The sequence below is a fragment of the Triticum dicoccoides genome, chromosome 3A (assembly GCF_002162155.2).
Source record: "Triticum dicoccoides isolate Atlit2015 ecotype Zavitan chromosome 3A, WEW_v2.0, whole genome shotgun sequence".
Classification (NCBI taxonomy): domain Eukaryota; kingdom Viridiplantae; phylum Streptophyta; class Magnoliopsida; order Poales; family Poaceae; genus Triticum; species Triticum dicoccoides.
Window position 1 is genome coordinate 12,106,198 of NC_041384.1, and position 22,333 is coordinate 12,128,530.

The 22,333-nt window shown below is 47.4% G+C and overlaps 2 pseudogenes; one reads left to right on the forward strand and one right to left on the reverse strand.

Annotated features, from left to right (window-relative positions):
* The first annotated feature begins 570 nt into the window (after positions 1–570).
* Positions 571–1,875, forward strand: LOC119270945 (annotated as a pseudogene).
* A 5,808-nt stretch (positions 1,876–7,683) lies between these two features.
* On the reverse strand, positions 7,684–8,774 carry LOC119271709 (annotated as a pseudogene).
* Between the last annotated feature and the right edge of the window lie 13,559 nt (positions 8,775–22,333).

The window sequence follows — 22,333 nt, forward strand, 5'->3', positions numbered from 1 at the left end:
TTGGACCTTCACTTTTGCGGGTCTCATGGCCGTCGGACATGGGGCACACGGTAAAGAACAACAAGGATGGATGCTGGCGAAGATTAAACGGTTTAACGCTGCACGCATTTGCATAAATTTAAAAATTTGCTAATGAGGTATTTGGTTCTGGAATATGACATTTGAGGGTATGCGCGGACGCGCTATCAGCAGATGTTTATGAGGCCGGATTTGCTGAGTCCAGCTGCATATGCTTGTAAAGCAAACCAGTATACGAACTCAATCAGTCAAGGCTAGATAAGATGGTTTTGTAAAACAAGAAAAACATCGACCGTCAAACTGTAAAGATTCAGTCAAAGGAAGGAGTCTCAAAGAAGTGCAGCCTCTCTGTCTCCATCATCAATTCCAGCCTACGCTCCACGGCTGAAGAGGCTACGCACGCAGCAGCAGCTCGTCCAGTCCCATGGACCCGCTGCAGCAGAGAGCAGAGGCAGAGCGTGCACGTCGTCTCACACCGCCCATCCTCCTCCTTTACTATGCGCGACAGACGAGGCAGCAGCTTCGCCAAGCCAAAGCTTTCTCTCTCGCATCAACTTCCCACGTCCCAAGAACTAGCAAGAATAGCAGGCGACCCCGCTGGAAATCGCCGCTCTCGCTCAGACCATTCCTCTCGACTCTGCCTGCCCCACCGTATCCTTTAAGCCGATCTGTATGTAGATCGCCGAAGCAGTTCTTTCTTGCGCCCAATCCGTCGCACCACTAATGTTTTCTTCTTCCATTTTTCTTAGAAGAGCAGCATGCCGGAGAGCAGCGGCGCGACCGTGCTGGACGACCTGCCGGAGTGGCTCGTCGTCGAGGAGATCCTGGTCCGGCTGCCGACCAAGGACGTGCTCCGCTGCCGCGCCGGCACTTCCGCCGACAAGTTCGTCCTCGACCACCACCGCCGCCAGCCGTCGCTCCCCATCATCCAACACCTTCAGGGCATCTACTCCCTCGCCGCTGCCGGAGATCAGAGGATACGGCCCGTCCTCCGGTACACTCCTCCCTGTGCAGTCTTGACCTTTCGGGTCTCACACCAGGCCGCCTGTGATGGCCTCCTCATCGTGTCGCGGGAATACAGTTTCTACATCTGCAACCCGGCCACCCGCAAGTGTGCTTCCCTGCCACATCCTCCCACACGACCAGGCTTCCGCGCCGTCTCAGTTCGTCGGCTTCTACCGGCACCACATATCCGGAGAACACCGGGTGATCTGGATGTTAAACCATGACCATACAGCTCAGTCCCCTGATTTCTTCGTCCTCGCCGTGGGCTCAGACCAGCCAAGACGCATCCAATGGCCGGAAGATTCAGGAAGATGGTTTCAGCTTGTCAGCCGGTACCCCGGCCGGTCACTCACCAGTCCACCATCGTGGTAGCCTGCATTGGGCACTGAACGTTGACATAACGTAACCGAGACATTCCGAAAGATGAGCCGCCCAGCACAGTTTGGGCATATGGTGTCGTTGTTGGACATGGCCGGCGATCTTGCTTTGTACCACCTCACCGGTCACGGCGAGATAGATGTTTGGGTGTTGCAGGACTATGATGCCGAGACCTGGAGCTTGCAGTACCGGATTAACTTCTTAGAGATGGAGGCACTGCCACCGCTTAATTTGGAGGTGAAAGGTATCCGTAGCATGGCCGAAATTAACGAGCGTGAGCTGTTGATCAAGCACTATCCTGACCGCCTGTTGCATTGTGACGTTGACGGTGTGTTCTTAGGAAATGTGGAAAGGGTAGAGCGTCAATTCGGCTTGTCACGCACTGGGTATCGTCTCCAAGAGAGCATGATTTCACTTCCATTGTTTGAGACGCAACAAGAAGATGCCAAGCCTCCGTTCATCATAGTTCTATAAGATGATGCCGGGCTTGCCGTGCCGCTGGAGTGTTCTATCCCATACAGGTCATGTCTTTTGTTATTTGTTCTTACTAATTCGTAGTAGAACTTAACTATTAGGATTGAGGAAGCAGGCTTCTGCTATCATTATTTGCTGCTTGTTATACTATCTTGAACACCATGCTAATGTTCTGAACAATGGATATCTATGCTTTAGAACAGTTCTACTGTTCTACCATGTTTACTTTTCAGTTTTCAATGTTGAAAAGCATGAAAGGCACGGTTGCAGTTTGAAATGTTAATTCATTCATGAGAAGTTATGGTATTTTACTTGGTTGTTGAAATGGTTAGTTCAGTTATTCTCTTCTATAGTGTAGTATTTGGATCTTTCATGTTCAGTATACACTGTGATCATACATTGCTTTTGGCATATCTGGTCGCTCAGGCTCGTTGTGTGGAGATGTTTCTTTCACAGGCATAGTTGTGAATCTGCCATCGATATAGTGCTGTTGATAGTTTGCGTCTGGCAAGTAATTTTGATCACTAGCTCTGTTTTGTGTCTGGTTGCTACTTTAATACAGCTAATATTTGTTAAAACAATGTCAAGTTCTTTGTATAAAAAACTGGCAAGCAGTACTTGTTTCATTGACCTTCACCATGTTGGAGAATAGAGTTTGGCTGAAGCTTTTGTGTCAAGGATTTGGGCCTTTTTTGTGTGTAGGAATAGGTTACAAGATGTGCAATCTTAATCATCTCAAGTATGGAGTGGTAGACGTCAGGAGACGTGGGGACCGGATTATCCTGGTCAAGCTGGTAGCTGAGGACTTGGTTCTCAATGTTATCAGCGCATATGCCCCGCAAGTAGGCCACAATGAGAACACCAAGAGGGAGTGCTGGGAAGGCTTGGAAGACATGGTTAGGAGTGTACCGATTGGTGAGAAGCTCTTCATAGGAGGAGACCTCAATGGCCACGTGGGTACATCTAACACAGGTTTTGAAGGGGCGCATGGGGGCTTTGGCTATGGCATCAGGAATCAAGAAGGAGAAGATGTCTTAAGCTTTGCTCTAGCCTACAACATGATTGTAGCTAACACCCTCTTTAGAAAGAGAGAATCACATCTGGTGACTTTTAGTAGTGGCCAACACTCTAGCCAGATTGATTTCATCCTCTCGAGAAGAGAAGATAGGCGTGCGTGCCTAGACTGTAAGGTGATACCTGGGGAGAGTGTTGTACCCCAGCATAAGCTGGTGGTTGCTGACTTCCGCTTTCGGATTCGTGTCCAGCGGGATAAGCGTGCCAAGGTCGCTAGAACGAAGTGGTGGAAGCTCAAGGGGGAGGTAGCTCAGGTGTTCAAGGAGAGGGTATTTAAGGAGGGCCCTTGGGAGGAAGGAGGGGATGCGGACAATGTGTGGATGAAGATGGCGACTTGCATTCGTAAGGTGGCCTCGGAGGAGTTTGGAGTGTCCAGGGGAAGGAGAAGCAAAGATAAGGATACCTGGTGGTGGAATGATGATGTCCAGAAGGCGCTTAAAGAGAAGAAAGATTGCTTCAGACGCCTATACCTGGATAGGAGTGCAGACAACATAGAGAAGTACAAGATGGCGAAGAAAGCCGCAAAGCGAGCTGTTGGTGAAGCAAGGGGTCGGGCATATGAGGACCTCTACCAACGGTTAGGCACGAAGGAAGGTGAAAGGGACATCTATAAGATGGCTAAGATCCGGGAGAGGAAGACGAGGGATATTGGCCAAGTCAAATGCATCAAGGACGGAGCAGGCCAACTCTTGGTGAAGGACGAAGAGATTAAGTATAGATGGCGGGAGTACTTTGACAAGCTGTTCAATGGGGAGAATGAGAGTTCTACCATTGAACTGAATGACTCCTTTGATGAGACCAGCATGCGTTTTGTGCGGCGCATCCAGGAGTCTGAGGTGAAGGAGGCTTTAAAAAGGATGAAAGGAGGCAAGGCGATGGGCCCTGATTGTATCCCCATTGAGGTGTGGAAAGGTCTCGGGGACATAGCGATAGTATGGCTAACCAAGCTTTTTAACCTCATTTTTCGGGCAAACAAGATGCCAGAAGAATGGAGACGGAGTATATTAGTACCAATCTTCAAGAACAAGGGGGATGTTCAGAGTTGTACTAATTACCGTGGAATTAAGCTGATGAGCCATACAATGAAGCTATGGGAGAGAGTCATTGAGCACCGCTTAAGAAGAATGACAAGCGTGACCAAAAATCAGTTTGGTTTCATGCCTGGGAGGTCGACCATGGAAGCCATTTTCTTGGTACGACAACTTATGGAGAGATATAGGGAGCATAAGAAGGACTTGCATATGGTGTTCATTGACTTGGAGAAGGCCTATGATAAGATACCGCGGAATGTCATGTGGTGGGCCTTGGAGAAACACAAAGTCCCAGCAAAGTACATTACCCTCATCAAGGACATGTACAATAATGTTGTGACAAGTGTTCGAACAAGTGATGTCGACACCGATGACTTCCCGATTAAGATAGGACTGCATCAGGGGTTAGCTTTGAGCCCTTATCTTTTTGCATTGGTGATGGATGAGGTCACAAGGGGTATACAAGGAGATATCCCATGGTGTATGCTCTTTGCGGATGATGTGGTGCTAGTTGACGATAGTCGGACGGGGGTAAATAGGAAGTTAGAGTTATGGAGACAAACCTTGGGATCGAAAGGGTTTAGGCTTAGTAGAGCTAAAACCGAGTACATGATGTGCGGTTTCAGTACTACTAGCTGTGAGGAGGAGGAGGTTAGCCTTGATGGCCAGGTGGTACCTCGGAAGGACACCTTTCGGTATTTGGGGTCAATGTTGCAGGAGGATGGGGGTATTGATGAAGATGTGAACCATCGAATCAAAGCCGGATGGATGAAGTGGTGCCAAGCTTCTGGCATTCTCTGTGACAAGAGAGTGCCACAAAAGCTAAAAGGCAAGTTCTACAGGACGGCGGTTCAACCCGCAATGTTGTATGGCGCGGAGTGTTGGCCGACTAAAAAGCGACATGTTCAACAGTTAGGTGTGGCGGAGATGCGTATGTTGAGATGGATGTGTGGCCACACGAGGAAGGATCAAGTCCGGAATGATGGTATACGAGATAGAGTTGGGTAGCACCAATTGAGGAGAAGCTTGTCCAACATCGTTTGAGATGGTTTGGGCATATTCAGCGCAGGCCTCCAGAAGCTCCAGTGCATAGCGGACGGCTAAAGCGTGCAGAGAATGTCAAGAGAGGGCGGGGTCGACCGATTTTGACATGGGAGGAGTCCGTTAAGAGAGACCTGAAGGATTGGAGTATCGACAAAGAGCTCGCTATGGACAGGGGTGCGTGGAAGCTTGCTATCCATGTGTCAGAGCCATGAGTTGGTTGCGAGATCTTATGGGTTTCAACTCTAGCCTACCCCAATTTGTTTGGGACTAAAGGCTTTGTTGTTGTTGTTGTATGTGCAATCTTAATCATCATGTTGTGGTCTGATGGAAGACTGATGATAGTCTGTTTACGATGTTGTTAGTTTACTGCTAGCGCTCGGCTCCGCTGTTAGCCCTACCGTTGCAGCCTCTAACCCAAATCAGCCATGTTGTCTGTTCTTTTTTTCTTTTTTGAGGAACATGTCATCTGTTCTTTGTTGTTACTACTTCTTTTAGTACAAGAAAATACACTCTGTATGGCAGAAGCATCGCTGCTGCTAACCATCAGTTCATGATTGTTATGCTGTCTTGAACATCATGTCAATGTTCTAAAGAATGGAGTATCTATGATATAAATTTCTTTCTACTCTCATGCCCTTATCCATTTCATTTCAACATACTTCAGAAGCACGAATTGCATGACCGAAGTTCAGAAGAACTTCATGACAAATTATGGCATTTTAACTGTTGGACTGGTACTGAGGTACCCAATGGATTTGGTGTCAAGTTAGACGGACCTGGTCAAAATAGTTGTATAGAGTGAAAATTGACCTGTTTAATAGTGTCATATGGTGATTACGGAAGGTTTGGCCCTAGGATCAAAGGATGGGTAGGGCGAGCAGCGGTCGCGCCGGGCACCCCCGACGTCGGTGGTGAGACAGGAGCTCTCGGCGGGGCGCTCTTTGGCAGGTCCCCATTTTCATGATCACCGTAGGCAACTTCTGCCGTATGAAGGGAACTGAAGCAACTAGTGAAAGAAATGCCCCAGAACCTGGTTGGCACTTGGCATGATGATCGCCGTAGAAACTCTCCAGGACTGAAACAAATGCAGCCTTTGTTTGAATGGTTGTCAACAGTTTACTTGGGCTCGAATCAAACAGGCCAGACATCCTGTGGCAATTGGACCTTCTCTCAAAATGTTTATTAGTCTGTTCTTTCAAAAATATGAACTGGCATGGCTGCCATGTAAAGCTCGCATAACAAAAAATATTCATTCATAACCAACGGTGACAGCCAACAATATAAATCAGACATATAGATGGTACATGAAGAAGTTACACATCAATTTCAGACTGGTTGCTTCTTCTGCACTCTACTGATAGACTGACGGAAAACAATCAAGGGGCTGCGGATCTTCAACTTGATCTGCTGCAGTTCACGGGATGGTTCGGGGATATGATCAGTGACAAATGATCACGAGGGTGGCGATGGTTGCACGCACAGAAGCCCCAGTCTGGAGGCAGAACTTGGGCACAGTTAAGCTAAACCTTCCCACATCAGAGGGAACAACATGTAGAATTATATATATGCTAAAATTCATCTCCCAGAAAATGCAAGTGCGCATACTATAGGTATGCAAAGATTGTTCCAAGAAATATCTTCTTACAACTTACATGGAACAGATGCATATATATGATATGATGACACGAAACGAAAAACACAGAATTTTTCTTACAACTAATGGATTTGGAACAGGCAAAGCAAGAGTCCAAAAACAGATGATCGGTTACCTAGCTAATTCGATACACTAGAATTTTGCACTGCCAACCTGCATTTCTATCAAGTAGATTCACATTAGCACAGTTCATGGTGGAAACAATATTACTACTAGCACATTTTGGAGGAGAGTAAGGAGGATCAGCCTGGCAATGCTAGTGCAGCAGATGATTAAGAAAATTAAAATTGTGCAAGGAATAAGTGCACCACCAGCTTATTATGCTTATCTTCAGCATCCTACAGAATGACTGCAAAAGCTTGGAAAAACAACAAAACCGCCGGCTGTCATGAGTTCCTCTGATGGCACAAGTTCATGATTATTAACAATCTGGAAGTAAATTTCATCTTAGCTTTCTCTCCAACTGAAATCTAGCACTTAGCATCCAGTTGTATGGTCATCAACCTAGTATCACCTATTACCACAAAACTAATCACCTGGAAACAAAAATTTCCTTGGTGTTCAAACAAAAATGAAATCGAAGGGTTATCTAGTTAAAATAACATGCAGGACGTTCAGGTCATGCTTAGTCTAAAAATGGATACAGAAGGACAAAACTATAACAGATAAACAGTAAAGGTACTGAAAACTCAGAAAATCAAATAATTTAGAGAACTAATAAGCAGGTGTAGATTCATACATATGAAGAGGCAACCAGTAGTTCAGTACATCCTGCAAGACCAACATTCATTCATGACAGGTGGCTAGTCATCCAGAAGAACTCATTCATGACAGGTGGCTAGTCATCCAGAAGTTAACCCAACATGAGCACACAAAATATTTGCAAGCTTTGTCCAAAATACCTTGTAAGACAGTCCCACCCAGAGATCTCTAAAAACTAAAGGATAAGAAACTAGTTCATTTCAGGTGGCCACATGTCAACTGAACTAACTCAAGATTAGCACATTAAATTTTGCGAGACTTGGTAGCCCTCTCAAAGACATCAAACATGAGAGCAGGACAAGATCTTTTGAGGTGCGCATACCCTTGGCTTGCCACCACATCATCCATTCTGTTTGAAGAGAGGATGAATTCAACACATGCATCTTTCAGCTTGCTGCAGTGATGCTGATCAGCTAGCGCCAATGTTGTCGCCACAGTTTGAACATCAAGGCTCTTGCAGAGAATACCTTGGCATAACATCTTCATCCTGTCCATGGCATACCTATCGGCGGCCACCAGCAGGTGCTTAACCATCTCTTGGTTCTCACCATCATCAAGGTCATCCATAGCAGCAGGCAGCGAATCTGTGTAGATGAAGTGAAGAAACGCCTTGAAAACAGGAGGCTCCATGTCTTCGACGATTATGTTGTCACTCGCAGGATCGCTCAGGGGTCCATAGAGTTGAGCGTCGAAGACCGGCGCGATCGCGTGGCGAGCATAATCTTGTGAGCAGGGAAAACCTCGCCTTTAACCTCAAAAGTCACATCTGCCCCTCTCTTCCCATCCAGCAATTTCTTGAGATGATTCGGCAGGTCCGACGGCGGCACCTCAATATGTGCGGCGACGGAGACGGTCTCCTCCTCCTTCACCTGCGGCTGCTTGATAACCTTGACTTCACACTCAATCACCAGGCGGTCGTCCCGTAGGTACGATGCTAGCTCACTCTGTTTCATGAACTTGTTAGCTCCATAGCCATCGGGATCTTCATCTGGGTCGACGGGGGTGTACTTGCTGGTAAACCTGCGGACCACCGACGGCAGAGCGCTGCCCGAGTTGTCGATGAGCCTGAACTCGTAGTCCGCCCTGACCTCGGCGTCCCTGGTGAGGAGCTCGAGGTAGACCAAGACATAGCCCCTGCAGTCCCGGGATATGTCCCCATCGGGGTAGTAGCGGACGCACCAGTCGTAGCCGCCGACGGCGAAGGTGGCGGACCGTATGGACTCGCCGGCGCCCATACCCTTGTGCAGATGGTAGCCGGCGATGTTGAACACGTGCTTGCCCCTCGCCGTCTCGGAGGTGCACGTAGACACGGTCGTTGGCAGCGGTGGTTCCATTGCTGCTAGCCAGTTTGTGCGGCGGCGGCGATGGCGGCGGCGCAGGTGGGGATATTTTCAGAGGGAATGGGGAATGCGAGGGCACAGAAGAGCTACAAGAAGCAAGCACAAGCGGAGGCCCATCAACCGGAGAGCTTGGCCCACTTGCTACAACATCTCCATCAGTGCACATAACCAGCAGTAATTTTTTTCTCAAAAAAACAAAACCAGCAGTACATTTTGCTAAAAGAACCACCTCTACATTTCCCTAAAGAAAACCAGCTTGTCAACGCCTGTTAATTATGGAGTATCTTTTTTTATTTACTATGTATATTAAAAGCTAAATCCCTTCCTCCTGACACATCTACATTTGCGGAAGTAATCATCCAATATCGGAAGTGAGAATGGCTCGCTCTCCTTCCCCTCCCTCCCCCTCCCCCTCGGGCGAAGCAACCTTGACGCCATTAAGGTGCCCCAACCCCCAGCTTCCCACCCACCCTCACATCTCACCGAGCTCTCCCCGCCGCCAATCCCCATCCCAGAGCAACCATGGCTGGGGCACGTCGCCGCGGTGTGCGGGTTCGCCGGCTAGCGCCGGCTAGCGCCGGTGGCGAGGGTAGCGGAACCGCGGGCGCTTCCGCCACCTGCGGCGGCGCCGCTGCCCGAGATCGACCCGCACTCGCCGGAGGCTCGCCGCGAGATGCGTCGGGTGGTGATGGAGCGCTTCCCCGACCGGGACGAGTGGGGGGAGATCCACCTCCACATCCTCCGCCATGCGAGCTTCGTCAAGCGCGCGCGCTTCATCGGAGACGACGGCTGCGAGGATCTGGAGCTCCTCTTCTGGGCGATCCAGGAGGCGGAGTCGGCGGATCCACGTCAGGCTGCGCGGTGGGAGAACTTCAGGACGGTGAACCCATCCAGGCTCAACATCAGGCCGCCATCGTGGGAGGGCATCGCCAACATCCCGCCGGAATTCCTCCCGCCGGGCATCGTTTGGCCGCAGCGCCGCGAGTAGATCGTCTGCCCCGACCGATTCAAAACTCTGCGACGTCCCATCGAACCCCCACCTTGGCCTGGAGAGATAGGTATGAATCTCATTCGTGTTGATTTATCGATGAAATCACGTTTGAGGGAGTTTCGTTTGCGTCAGAGGAGGATTACAGTCCCATGTGGTTCTATGGATAGGTCACTGGGTAGGGAATTGGTAGTGGAAACGGGGGTTCTCCCTCGCCGGTCGGTGAATTTCAATGAGCGAGTCGCTGTTTGTGCAGCTGGTGAGGCCTCGCCGGAGTTGGGTTCCGGCGAGGTGCTTAACCATGGAGACAACATGGTTCCTATTCCGGGGGGCAGCTCTCTGCCGGTCCCCCTGTTCAAATCCAGCAGTGTCAGGGCCCGCCTTCAGAGTGTGCCTTCGCGGTGAGAAAGTGGGAAGTGAAGGTAGATTACGTAAAGTGGAAAACCTAGAAAGTGTGGAGGAGTACTTTGGCTAGCTATGGCTCATACCTTCCCCTCCGCGCCGCCGCAACCATAAATCCCACTCCCCCCAGCCTCGTGTCGAAACCAAATCCGGGTTCGTCTGCTGGATCCGGAAAGATCTAGTTGATAGTAACTCGTTCACAGCCGCTGATTGCTTCCCTGCTTTGATTCGACCTTTTGATCCACCGCCAAAGAACATCAAGGTTACGAGAGAGGGGATTGGGCATGGATCTCCGTCGTTTGCGGAGGTAGTGAAGCGTGGTGCTAGAATGGCTGATCACCGAGCTGGGAGTAGTGGTAACCTTGGCGTTGGTCAATCTAAGGCGCATGTGCAGAAGGCTACCTCGTTTGCGGGGCACAAGCAGCCATCTGCTCCGCCTGCAAAAGAGCAAGCCCCTGCGCCAAAACCTGCCAGATCTACAACGTCGACTGCGGGTTCCGCCCAGGTACAGTCATCTCAATCTGGTGAAGTAGAAGTAGAGCAGGTCTTGGACCCAAGGTACAAAGATATGATCTGTTTCAACTGTGGGGGGCCGGGTCACTATGTGGGGGATTGTGTGAAACCAAAGGCATGTTTTATCTGCCAACAAAATCACAACGTCAACAACTGTGCTGCTTGGTCGAAAGTTCAGCCCACTGCTGCTTTCTTTGGCAGTGGGGCTCGAGGGCTTGGTTTCTACCATGTGGATGTACCTATAGCCAATGAATCGAAGTGGTTAAATTTTCAAAACTGTGCTGTGGTGAACATTTTGAAAGGTGATGTGGATTGTCCCAAGTTGATGGAACTCCTGACTGCAACTTTCTGCAAAACTAGGCAATGGCCATGGCAAATCAGAGGGTTATCCAGCAAAACCTTTTTGGTTAGATTTCCCCCTTGGAAGAAAGTGGAAGATCTCATTGAGTTGCCAGGGTTCTCTCTACCTCAAGATGTAAATGTCACCTTGACTGAATGGAAGGGTGGATGTGATCCTTTTGGGGAATTAATTGAAGCTTGGGTGCTAATTGAGGGCATTCCTCCCAAATGGTGCACATGGAAAGTATTTGCTCAAATTGCTTCCCTTTTTGGGGTGTTGACTGATGTTGACTGGAATGGTATGTTCAGGACTTTCTTTGAAAATGTCAGGATTAAGATTGCTTGCAGAGACCCAACTAAGATACCATTTGAGAGACAGATTGAGATGAAGAAGAAACTCTTCCTGCTAGGCTTTGCTGTTGAGGGATTCGAACAAGTGGGTGGAGTAGATTCTGTCATTGATATTGAGGAGGATGAGGATGGTGATGAGGAAGCAGAGAAAGCTGAAGAGGATCAAACAGGAAATGGTAGGGGGACTCAGGATGAACATAACTCTGATGGATCAGAGGATGGGGGTTTGGCCATTGATGAGCTAGACAAAGCCAACTTCTCATCCAAACATGGTTCTGCCAACAAACATGTGACACAGAAGCTGGTGTTCTCACCAATGGAACCTTTCATTGATTCTGACCAGGAAAACTTTGTCCTGGCATGTGCTTTATCTAAAGCTGGCAAAACTACTACATCTTCTGATGGTGATGGAAAACAGAGCAACCAGAACAAGCAACTGCAGATGGGGAAAAACTGCGATGATGTGGGTAAAGGTGAGGATGATGCAGTTGTGGGAGAGAGCCTGACCCAGAAAACTCCTGTCTCTATTTGGAAAAGAAAGGAGGTACCAACAAATGTGGAGAGGTCTGGCAGTATGGATTACTGTGAGGAGCTACTCAAGGCGGTAGACATGTCAGATTCTGAGAATGGGGGAAATGTGGAGGAAAAGTTGGGGGTTCTCCCCCCTGAGGCCGTTCATAACCTACAAAGTGATACATTAAAGAGATCTTTGCTTGATTCACTCAACCATGCTCAGGTGAAGGGAGTTGTCCCAGGGAAGGGATCTAAGTGGGGACCTGTTCTTGCTCAAAAACCTAACACTAGGGGGCATGGGAACATTAACATTATGGAGAAAGCTGCTGCATACAAGAGGAAGAAAAATCTGGAGATTCCTGAAACCTTTAAAGATAAATCCTTCTCTACTAATGATAAATCTATTCTTGCTGATCAATTGGAACAAATGAATTTGGTTATTGGGGGTGATGAATCTTACAAATATGATGTCATTGATGATATGGTAGTTGGGGAAAGAGAGAGATGCCTGGTTTTTGCTAGTAATAACCCTGATATAGTTCTCCCTGAGAATCTGGATCTTGAGGTTAATGATTTAGTTAGCACACCTGTGAGTGATTCTTCTTGTAAGCCAGTGGGCACTGCTGATGCTTGCAGAAGAACACCCATTGTCCTGACTAAGGCCAAACCTTGTGGCTTATCTCACCCTTTTAAAATTGCTTTGTTATGATAGGTCTAATTTAGAATATTAGGGGCCTTGGACAACCTGGAAAAACTCAGTGCCTGTGTGATACTATTGCCAAATCTAACCCTTATTTTATTGGGTTCCAAGAAACTAAAAGAGAAGTTATTGCTGAGGGTTTCCTCGAAACTATTGACAGGTTCAGTGAATATGCTTGGCACTTCTTACCTGCTGATAATACTGCTGGTGGGATCCTTTTGGGTTTTAAAGAAAATGTTTTTGAGATTATTGGTTTCATTAACCAAAGATTCTCTATTGTGGCCACTATTAAAAATAAGTCTGATGGTTTTATTTGGCAATTGGTGTTGGTTTATGGTTCTGCTTATTTAGAATTCAAGATGGATTTTGTAGCTGAGTTGCATGATACCTTGAATGTTGCTTCTTGTCCTATTATGGTGTGTGGGGATTTCAATTTAGTTAGAAATGAATCTGAGAAAAGCAGTGGGCATATTAACCAACAAACTACTTTCCTCTTTAATGACTGGGTTAATAGATGGGCCCTGTTGGAAATTTCTATTTATAATAGAGTCTTTACCTGGTCTAATAATCAGAGTGCTCCTGTTTTTGCCGTCCTTGACAGAGTGTTCACTTCTGTGGACTGGGATGATCATTTTCCCTTTTCTACGTTGATTGCTCTTCCCAGGGTTGGGAGTGATCACACACCTTTAGTCCTTGATACTGGTGCTAGGGCTCCAACTAATCCCAAACCATTTAGGTTTGAGAAATGGTGGTTAGCCCAACCTGGTTTCCTTCAGGTGGTCGCAGAGGCTTGGAATTCTGTGACCTCCACTAAGTCCTCTGCTGACAATTGGATGATTAAAGCTAGAGTGCTTAGGAAAAAAAATCAAAGGTTGGCACATTAACAGGGAAGCTACTTTGAAAAAAAAGAAAAAGGCACTCCTTATGGAGTTTGATGCTCTTGATGTTCTCTCTGAATCTCAACAGCTTTCTGCTGATGATTTCGAGAGGATGAAAAATGTCAAACAAGAGCTGGATGATATTTGGAAAAAAGAAGAGACTGCCTTATGGCAGAGATCAAGGGATAGGAAAATCTTAGAGGAGGATAGGAACAATGCCTATTTTCAGGCTCTTGCTAACCATAGACACAGGAAAAACCATATTGCTGAGCTGCACAGCCCAAGGGGAGTGGTTACCTCCACCAGAGATATGCTTGATGTGGATACTTCCTTTTATAAGGAATTGTTTGCTTTTGAACCCAGACCTGACATTCATTTAGATGCTGATTTCTAGGGGGTGGATGAAATGGTTTGTAATGAGGAAAGATAAGCCCTAGAGAGATCTTTTTCTGAAGATGAAATCAAACAAGCTATTATGAGTTCTTTTGCCAGTGGTGCTCCTGGCCCTGATGGCCTTTCTTTTTTATTCTACCAAACGTTCTGGGATTTAATTAAAGATGATTTTATGTGGATGGTTAGAGACTTTGAAAATGGTGTTCTAGATATGTATAAATTGAACCATGCCATCATTACCCTCATTCCTAAAGTTCCTATGGCTAGAGATATGGAAAACTTTAGACCTATTAGTTTAAGCAATTGTGGTGTTAAAATTTTCTCCAAGGCCATGACCACTAGGGTCTCCCCTTTGTGTGACAAACTTATTTCATCTAACCAAACTACCTTTATTAAAGGTAGGTTCATTTTGGAAAGCGTGGTTATGGCCCACGAGGTCATTCATGAGATTCATAGGTCTGGTTCCAGTGGTTTGATCCTTAAGCTAGACTATGAGAAAGCATATGATAGAGTGAGTTGGGATTTTCTGAAGGAAATGCTTCTTTCTAGAGGTTTTGGCAGTAAATGGGTGGGGTGGGTGATGTCTACTATTCACCAGGGGACATTCCAGGTCAGAATCAATGACACCAATGGTCCCCAATTTGCTGGTGGTAAAGGTTTAAAACAAGGTGACCCCCATTCACCCCGGTTGTTTAATTTAGTGGCTGATTTCTTTTCTAAGATGCTACAGAAAGCTGTTAATAATAACTTGATATGTGGGCTTCTGCCTAATGCAATTCCTAGGGGAGTGGTCAGCCTGCAATATGCTGACGATACTATCCTGTTTCTTGATAATTCTATTGAATGTGCCAAGAACTTGAAGTGGATATTAACTTGCTTTGAGAAACTTTCTGGTTTGAGAATTAACTTTCACAAGAGTGACCTGCATACTATCAATATAACTGATCAAATGGCTAAGGAATTTGCTCAGGTGTTTTGTTGTCAATTGGGGGTTTTCCCCTTTAAGTACTTAGGTGTGCCTCTGCACTTAAAAAACTTAGAAAAGAAGACTTACAACCCATTATAGACAGGATTATCAAGAACATAGCTGGGTGGCTGGGGAGATTTCTCTCCTATAGGGGCAAATTGATTCTGCTTACTACTTGCATTGCTAGTATCCCTACCTATCTGATGTCTATTGTTAAATTCCCTAAATGGGCCATTGACATGATTACTTCTCAGATGTCCCATTTTTTCTGGGGGAATGTGGGAGATACTCATAAATATCATCTTGCTAGCTGGGGACTGATTTCCAGGAGGAAGGAGTATGGTGGTTTGGGGGTGCCCAATCTTAGGGATTTTAATATGGCCCTCTTGGCTTCCTGGGGAAAAAGTTTTTTTGATAATAGAGCTAGTGACTGGAAAAAGATTTTGGCTTACAAATACAATATTGATAACCCAAACCTTTTTAGTTCTAGAACTACCATGTGATACCCATTCATGAAAAGCCTAGCCTGGGCTTTGGCTGCAGCTAAGAACTTTTATAGGTGGATCCCTGGAGATGGTAAAACTATTGCCTTTTGGCATGACACATGGCTTGGGGATTGTTCCCTGAAAACTGCCTTTTGGGACTTGTTTGAAATCTGTCAACAACAAGAAGCTACTCTGGCTCAAGTATGGGTTGGGGGTGAACTCCAACTAACCTTTAGGAGATGTGTGAATGAAAAAACTCTATCCAGATGGAGTGATCTCATTAATCTAATGAAACAAGTTGTTCTATATGATTCACCAGATCAGCCTGTGTGGCGGCTGGAACCATCTGGTAGTTATTCGGTCAAGTCTTTTTACAAACTAATTAACTTTGGAGGGATCACTTCTGAGATCAGAGACGATATATGGAAAATTAAAGTCCCCCCTAATCTTCATGTCTTCCTTTGGTTGATTTATTACAATAAGAGCCTGACCAGAGACAACTTAGCCAAACGTAGACATGTAGAGGATAAGACTTGTGTCTTTTGTGAGGAATTAGAAACTATCCAACATCTGTTTTTTGAATGCATTGTTGCCAGATAGGTTTGGGAACTGTTAGCTCATTGCTTTAAGATTAATGTACCTGATTCTTTTACTGTGTTATCCTCCTTCTGGAGGAAAAGAAAATAATGTGAAGCTCTGAATATATCCACTACTGCTACCTTGTGGAGCTTATGGCGTTTGCGAAATGACTTTGTTTTTCAGGGGCGAAGATGGCGAAATATACGCTGTGTTTTGAATCTGTTGGGGGCAACGATCAAGCAGTGGAAGATCTTGTGCTCAGAAAATCAGGGTGTGCTTCTCCTCCGCTGTTTAAAGCTGCTCGACTACCGAAGAGGAGAATTGCTTAGGATCGCCTGGCGCTGATTGAAAATAAAAAGAGCACCCTGGACCCTTAGCTGGGGCATGTATGGCTAGTTGTCTACGACTAGTGTATATGTTTTTACTGGCTTTGCGTCCATTCATGAGACTTGTGTGCTGGTAAAGCACCAACTGTAATAGGGTTAGTTGTTTGAACCCTGCTCATGTTTCAGTCTGTGACAGCTACTCTTTGGCTGTTGCCGAGCGCTGCTTAACAGTCTGTGTGTGTTGGTTTGCCTTGGCTTTAATAAAAAGTTGGGGCGGGGGAAAACCCCTTTCATTTCAAAAAAAAGCTAAATCTTATAGGGGGGAGCCGATCAGTTTAATTCTTTGATCTAATTATATTTTCGGTTTTTCACAAAATAAGGTCTTCTAAAATTTGGTCTTTGTGGATGAGAAGTCGGAAGAAGAGTGAGGGTATGTCACTGCGCTGGCGCTAGCGTCGAGCATCCAGTGGCTGGTTGGCATATGCTTGATCTCACGATGCCTCATGCAGGAGAGAAGGTGAGCCGTGAAGGGCTAAGAGCATCTACAGCCAGGTGCTCTATATGTCTGTCTGAAACGTCCGGGTAGGCCGTTCGGTCACTGACTGGTCACAAAAAACTGACCCAATCAGAGCTCTCAAACACCCGAATTGATCGGTACCCCTTATATTCGTCTCAAATGTTGGACAGATATGAGGCGGTGTGCCCCTCACGTCAGCCCACCCCGACCCCACAAAATCTCCCGTCCGAAAGAAACCCTAGCTCACTCTGCTCCGCTCCGCTCCCCAACGATCCCATTTCCCAATCCATCCAATCCTTAGCGCCGTCGAGCATGTCCAACACCGGCGGCCACTCCAACGGTAGCTCCGGAGACGAGGAGGAGCTAGCTCTCTGTATCTCGCTCGAGCGCTCATGGGGCGATACGGGCGGCAGCTCCAGGCCCGGTGCGACGCCACCTGTCGCCCGTCGCCGCAACACCGGCCCTTCCCGCCCCGCACACGGATCAGTGAGGCCTGCCCGATCTGCTACTCCCGCCCGACAGCCTCATCCACCTCCGGCCGCTGCTCAACGCGGGGGCAGCGATGGGTCTAGTGCCCACTCCGCTGACACTGCGGATGCGGACTCCAGAGTCGGAGGCACGTGCCGCCCACGGCGAGGGGCAGAGGGCAAGGGAGATGGGGGGGGGGCGACGCGGCTACGCAGTGCGCCCGCTGCCGCCCCGTGATGCTAGTGCCTGACGATGAGGACCGTCTCTTCGAGTGGGTGTGCCGTCGGTCACTTTCTGAGGCGGAGATGAAGGCCCAGCGGCTCCGGAGGATCAACGCCAAGCAACTCCGGCTCAGCATTGAGCAATCAAAGCGGGAGGTGACGGAGGCAGCGGCAGAGATGGCGAGGGTGGCCAAGCTGAAGTGCAAGCTAGACCACACCGTCTGGCGCTTGCAAGGCTACATCATCATCTCTGATTCCTCCTCCGATGACGGGTCCGACGGCTCCAATGTGGACCCACCTCTTGCCATGGACTCCTATAGCCGCGCCGGCGACCGGAAGGGCAAAGGGCCGACGAGGAAGTAGTGAAGCTCGCCTTCTCCTGTTTATAATCTAGTTCTAGTTCTAGTATGTAGTTACAATACTAGCAAGATGCTCATGCATTGCACGGAACATCAAGATGCATATTTTTACAAAACACCTATTGTGATTGACCCATGCGGGAGCAATCCCATGTGTAAAAACTAATGATATCTCAAGAAAGAAAAGAAATAAGGTGTGGAGGAGTGAGGCATGGTGATGATTGGTGGTTGGACTGTAATAGCTTCTAGAGTGGTTGCTGGTGACCAACTTTATATGAAATGAAGATTATTCTCTCGTAGTGTATAACTTTATTATGTCCCCATTGTCATCAAAGTATGTCAATATCTACATCACAACAATGAAACAAGGATCTTTCCACATCTTACAGTAGTTAGTGATTAGTGTGCAAGTTGAAGTTTTAGTGACATATGTCTAATACAACAAACTTAATGACCATCATAAATAGTCAACCATGCATGGCATTTAATTAAGTAAATCCAAAGTACTACCTTCTTTCCGGTTTATAGGGCTCAATTCAAAAATCTCATCAACCAAGGTAGATGATGAGTGGTGGAATAATTTTTGTAGTTTGCAAAAGCACTCAATTAGTATGCCCATTTTCTTCACAAATTTGTGTTTCCAATGCATTAATTGCAATGCATGTATGAATAAAGTACATGCATTGGTCAACTTTCTCTTAATCCTCGCATGCAATAATTTAATACACCTTAAAATTTGAACATGTGATGGAAAACAACCAAATTAAGACTTCTAAAATGGGAAATCTAAAATTTTAAGATAAACCCTATAAACCGGAAAGGAGGGAGTATAATTAACTCCACTCAATTTTGTCTCTGTAAAGAAACCACACATCTATGTAATTTGCAAGAAGAAGAAATCAAACATGGCTAAAAACGGTTTTAAGATGACGAAGGGAACTTTTTTTTGCGGGGAGACGAAGGGAACTTTTTAGAAGTGGGGAATGAAGAAATGTTTGCAATAATGGAATATAGGTCAACTCCTATCATATTTCTCAATATCTGCCAATCCCAAGAGGCTCTAACGAGTGGCAAGGAAAATATGTTTACTCCACTCATGCACCAGTAAATATACACACACCTACAAAAGTATGCGAGCATGCGCGGGGCAGGGGCAATTAGTGACTTCGTTGAGCTGGAGAAGGAAACATGGTATCGATCAAAATCCAAACAAATCTTATTAGGCATCTTTGGTTTAGTAAATTTACATGTGGCCCATCTGAAAATAAAAACATGCAATCCGATAATCTTGCACTTGCCTAGCACCGTGCAACATATGTTGTTAAAAAAACAAAGAACCACACTCTAAGAACACTAGCATTTTTTCCTCCTAATCCTTCTACAAGTAATTGGGTCGCACTCTGCACATGATGCATCAAGAAATGTATTTTTCGATCTATCTATAGTGAATGATGGAAATCGATGTGCCCGCATGAACCACGATAGGGTCGGGTCTTTTTATGAATCGATCAATCCTTAGATACATGCATCATTCTGTTTTTTCGTTGCATTGCATACTTACTCTCATGATACCACACCTACTACTGTCATCAAGGAGTATATATTACTATTCAGTAATACACCGACTCGACTTGAATGAAATCAATACGACATCCATGACTCTCATCAATGTGTAGTGGGAGCTGTGCAATGAGTACTACCCCCGCGCGAAGGTTACTAGTCCTACAAATACTAGTGAGCAAAGTAGAGCGCCACAGGTTGCTTACTCCATATAATTTTCCCATCCCATTGCTCATACCATATTGCTTAGCACCGGCCTCTCTTGCAAATCCATAGCGAAGAAAGATGTGTATTTAGCCTTAATGTAGATCAGAGTAAACTATGGTAGAGTATGAATGGATGGCATCGGAAAACATATGTTTAGAACATGTGAAACACATCATGGAAATATACTTGTTCTTGTTGCTATTCTACCTTGAACAGCACAACAGTGGTAACTCTGTTGTCAAAGGGCGACGGGAAGCAAATCTTCAACTCAATGATCTGGTGCAGTTGGCGACATTTGCACGGAGAGAAGGCCAATCTGGATGTATGACTTTGGAATAGTATCCTCTATATCCTTCCCACATCAGAGTGACCAACATGTATAAAATTCATCCATTTGGATGCAGGAAATTTACTTAATGGATTTGGAATGTGTGGAAGCAAGAATACTAGAACAGATAACAGACTGGTTATCTAGCTAATTGGATTTGCAAAAAAAAAAAATTGCATTGGAAGCATGTACTTCTGTCAAGTTGCTTCACATTAGCACACTTCACATCAGTGCATAATTAAGAAAATCAACTATCCCGTGTTGAAATTCCACGCCAGCTTAATATGCTTACCTTCTACATCTTACAACGAGCCTGCATAAGCTAGATAAACCAATAAAACCATTGGCCATCATGAGGTTCCTCTGAACACTTTCATGATTATTAACTGCCCTTTTTTCATTCCTTCACTACTGAGTTAATTGCATAAACCACCACATTTCGGGTTTCTTCTGCAGAAATCCACCTGCTCCCTAATCATTTGCAAAAATCACCACACATTCAGTATTTTTTTTTGCAAAAAGCACTGATCAGGTGATTTAGCCCGTTTAATCACTTTCTGACAAGTGGGGCCAGAATGTAAGGAGCTGATTTGGCAACATATTAACACACATACCCCTACATCTAAAAGAAAAACGCAATCAGTCCCTCCCCTTGTGGATACCACGACAGGGCCTGGGCGCGCCGCTGGCCTTCAAGGCCGCGAGCAGCAGCCGCACTCGTGCTGCTTCCGGCAGATGGCAGGACCACGGCCGAGCGAGCACGCGTCGGATCCGCCACCTGCATGTCCAGCCCCTCGCCCGGCTCCGATGTCCCGATGGCTGTGGTGAAGAGCTCGACGGCCACGTACGGCAGGTTCGGTGAAGAGCCGGCGACCACCGCTGCCCCGTGTACCATCTCCTTCCTCCTCCCTATTCTTTCCTTCTCCTCTGGGATGACGTGCACCTGGCCCCTGCCTAGCTCAGCCGCTGCCAGCCACGGGCGGCCCAACCACGACCATTTTCACGGCGACGGATTCTGCGGCGGCCCGCAGCCCCCACCTCTCTCCAACGTGCTACCCGCCACGCATAGGTGCGCACCGCCACCATCTCCTTTGCTCCACTGATCCATGACAAGGAGGGTGGAAGTCGGGGACGAACTCTAGGTGCAGGCCCGAGCCTCCGACGCACATCGACATCGCCCGCTCATGGTCACCTGGGACACCATGGTCGTCTCCCCATGCCGGCGCCGGCCACGTGACTTGGACGGCGAGCAAAGGGGGCTGCAGCCTGCTAGTCACACGTGCACACGCCCAGGCGACTCCGACCCAGGTGGTGTAGCGGTCGGCCTTGGCTGGCCAGTCCCGCGCACGCACCTTGCCGTCGAGCTCCTGGTCGCCGGCCGCGCGCTCACCCCGCCGTCGATGACGAGGGACCGAGCTCCTGTCCTGGTCGAGGTCGGGACGAACTCCAGGTGGTGGGGTCTGCGTGCGCGGAGGAGGGGTTGATTGCTTTTCTATTTGAGATCCAGGGGTGTGTGTGTAAAGTTTTTGTTGTTGCTTTTTTTAAATCCAAGGAGGTCTATGTCAGTTTGTTGCCAAATCAGCTCCTTACATTCCGGCCCCACTTGTAAGAAAGTGATTAAACGGGCTAAATCATGCTTTTTGCAAAAAGTTTACTGAATGCGCGATGATTTTTGCGAATGATTAGGGACCAGGTGGTTTCCTGCAGAAGAAGCCCGAAATGTGGTGGTTTTATGCAATTAACTCTTCACTGCTGGATCAACTCTCGGAAACAAAAGCAAAGTCTGCTGTAAAAAAAACCCAACCCTAGCCCGTGCGTCGTCCCCGCGGGTGACTCGGGCGGCGATGCCGACTCCTTCCTCCCTCACCTCTGCTCCCTCTCTTCGCCACAGCCGCCGGCTTGAGCCACCTGTGCAAATACCCTCATGGTGGGCGGCGGGGCCCTATTCCCTCTTGTTCGTGGGTGGCTGACAGGGGGCAGCCTGGCTAGGCATAGGCATTGAGCTCGCGTGGTTCTCGTCGGAACAGCAACAAGAGTTCGGGTTACCACCCCGGCGAGCGACAAGGCGTCAGGTGTTGGTGGTTTGCTTCGGCCATCTGGGTGGCAAGGCGTGCTAGGTTATCCTGGAGAGGCTGTCGGCGGCGGCAACAACCAAGCCTAGATTCGGATCTTGAGTCGCTAGTGTGCCTCGTCGGATAGGTTGTGCGACATGTCCCTTCAACGTGGCTAGTAGGGGAGGTCGAGCGAAAGCTCTGCACCTCGGTGTCGGTGGCGATGATGCCTGTTGGGTCATTGTTCTCTCGGGGCACCGCCTTGACCCTCTCCTTACCCTCTGACACTCGGGGTGAGAACCTTTGTCCACTTTGGCTGGCACGCTTCACGTTATGTCCCTCCTGGGGGATGAGGATGAGTGCGGTGATCCCTCAGGCGTGGCGACATGTCTTGTGTGCTCATCCTCG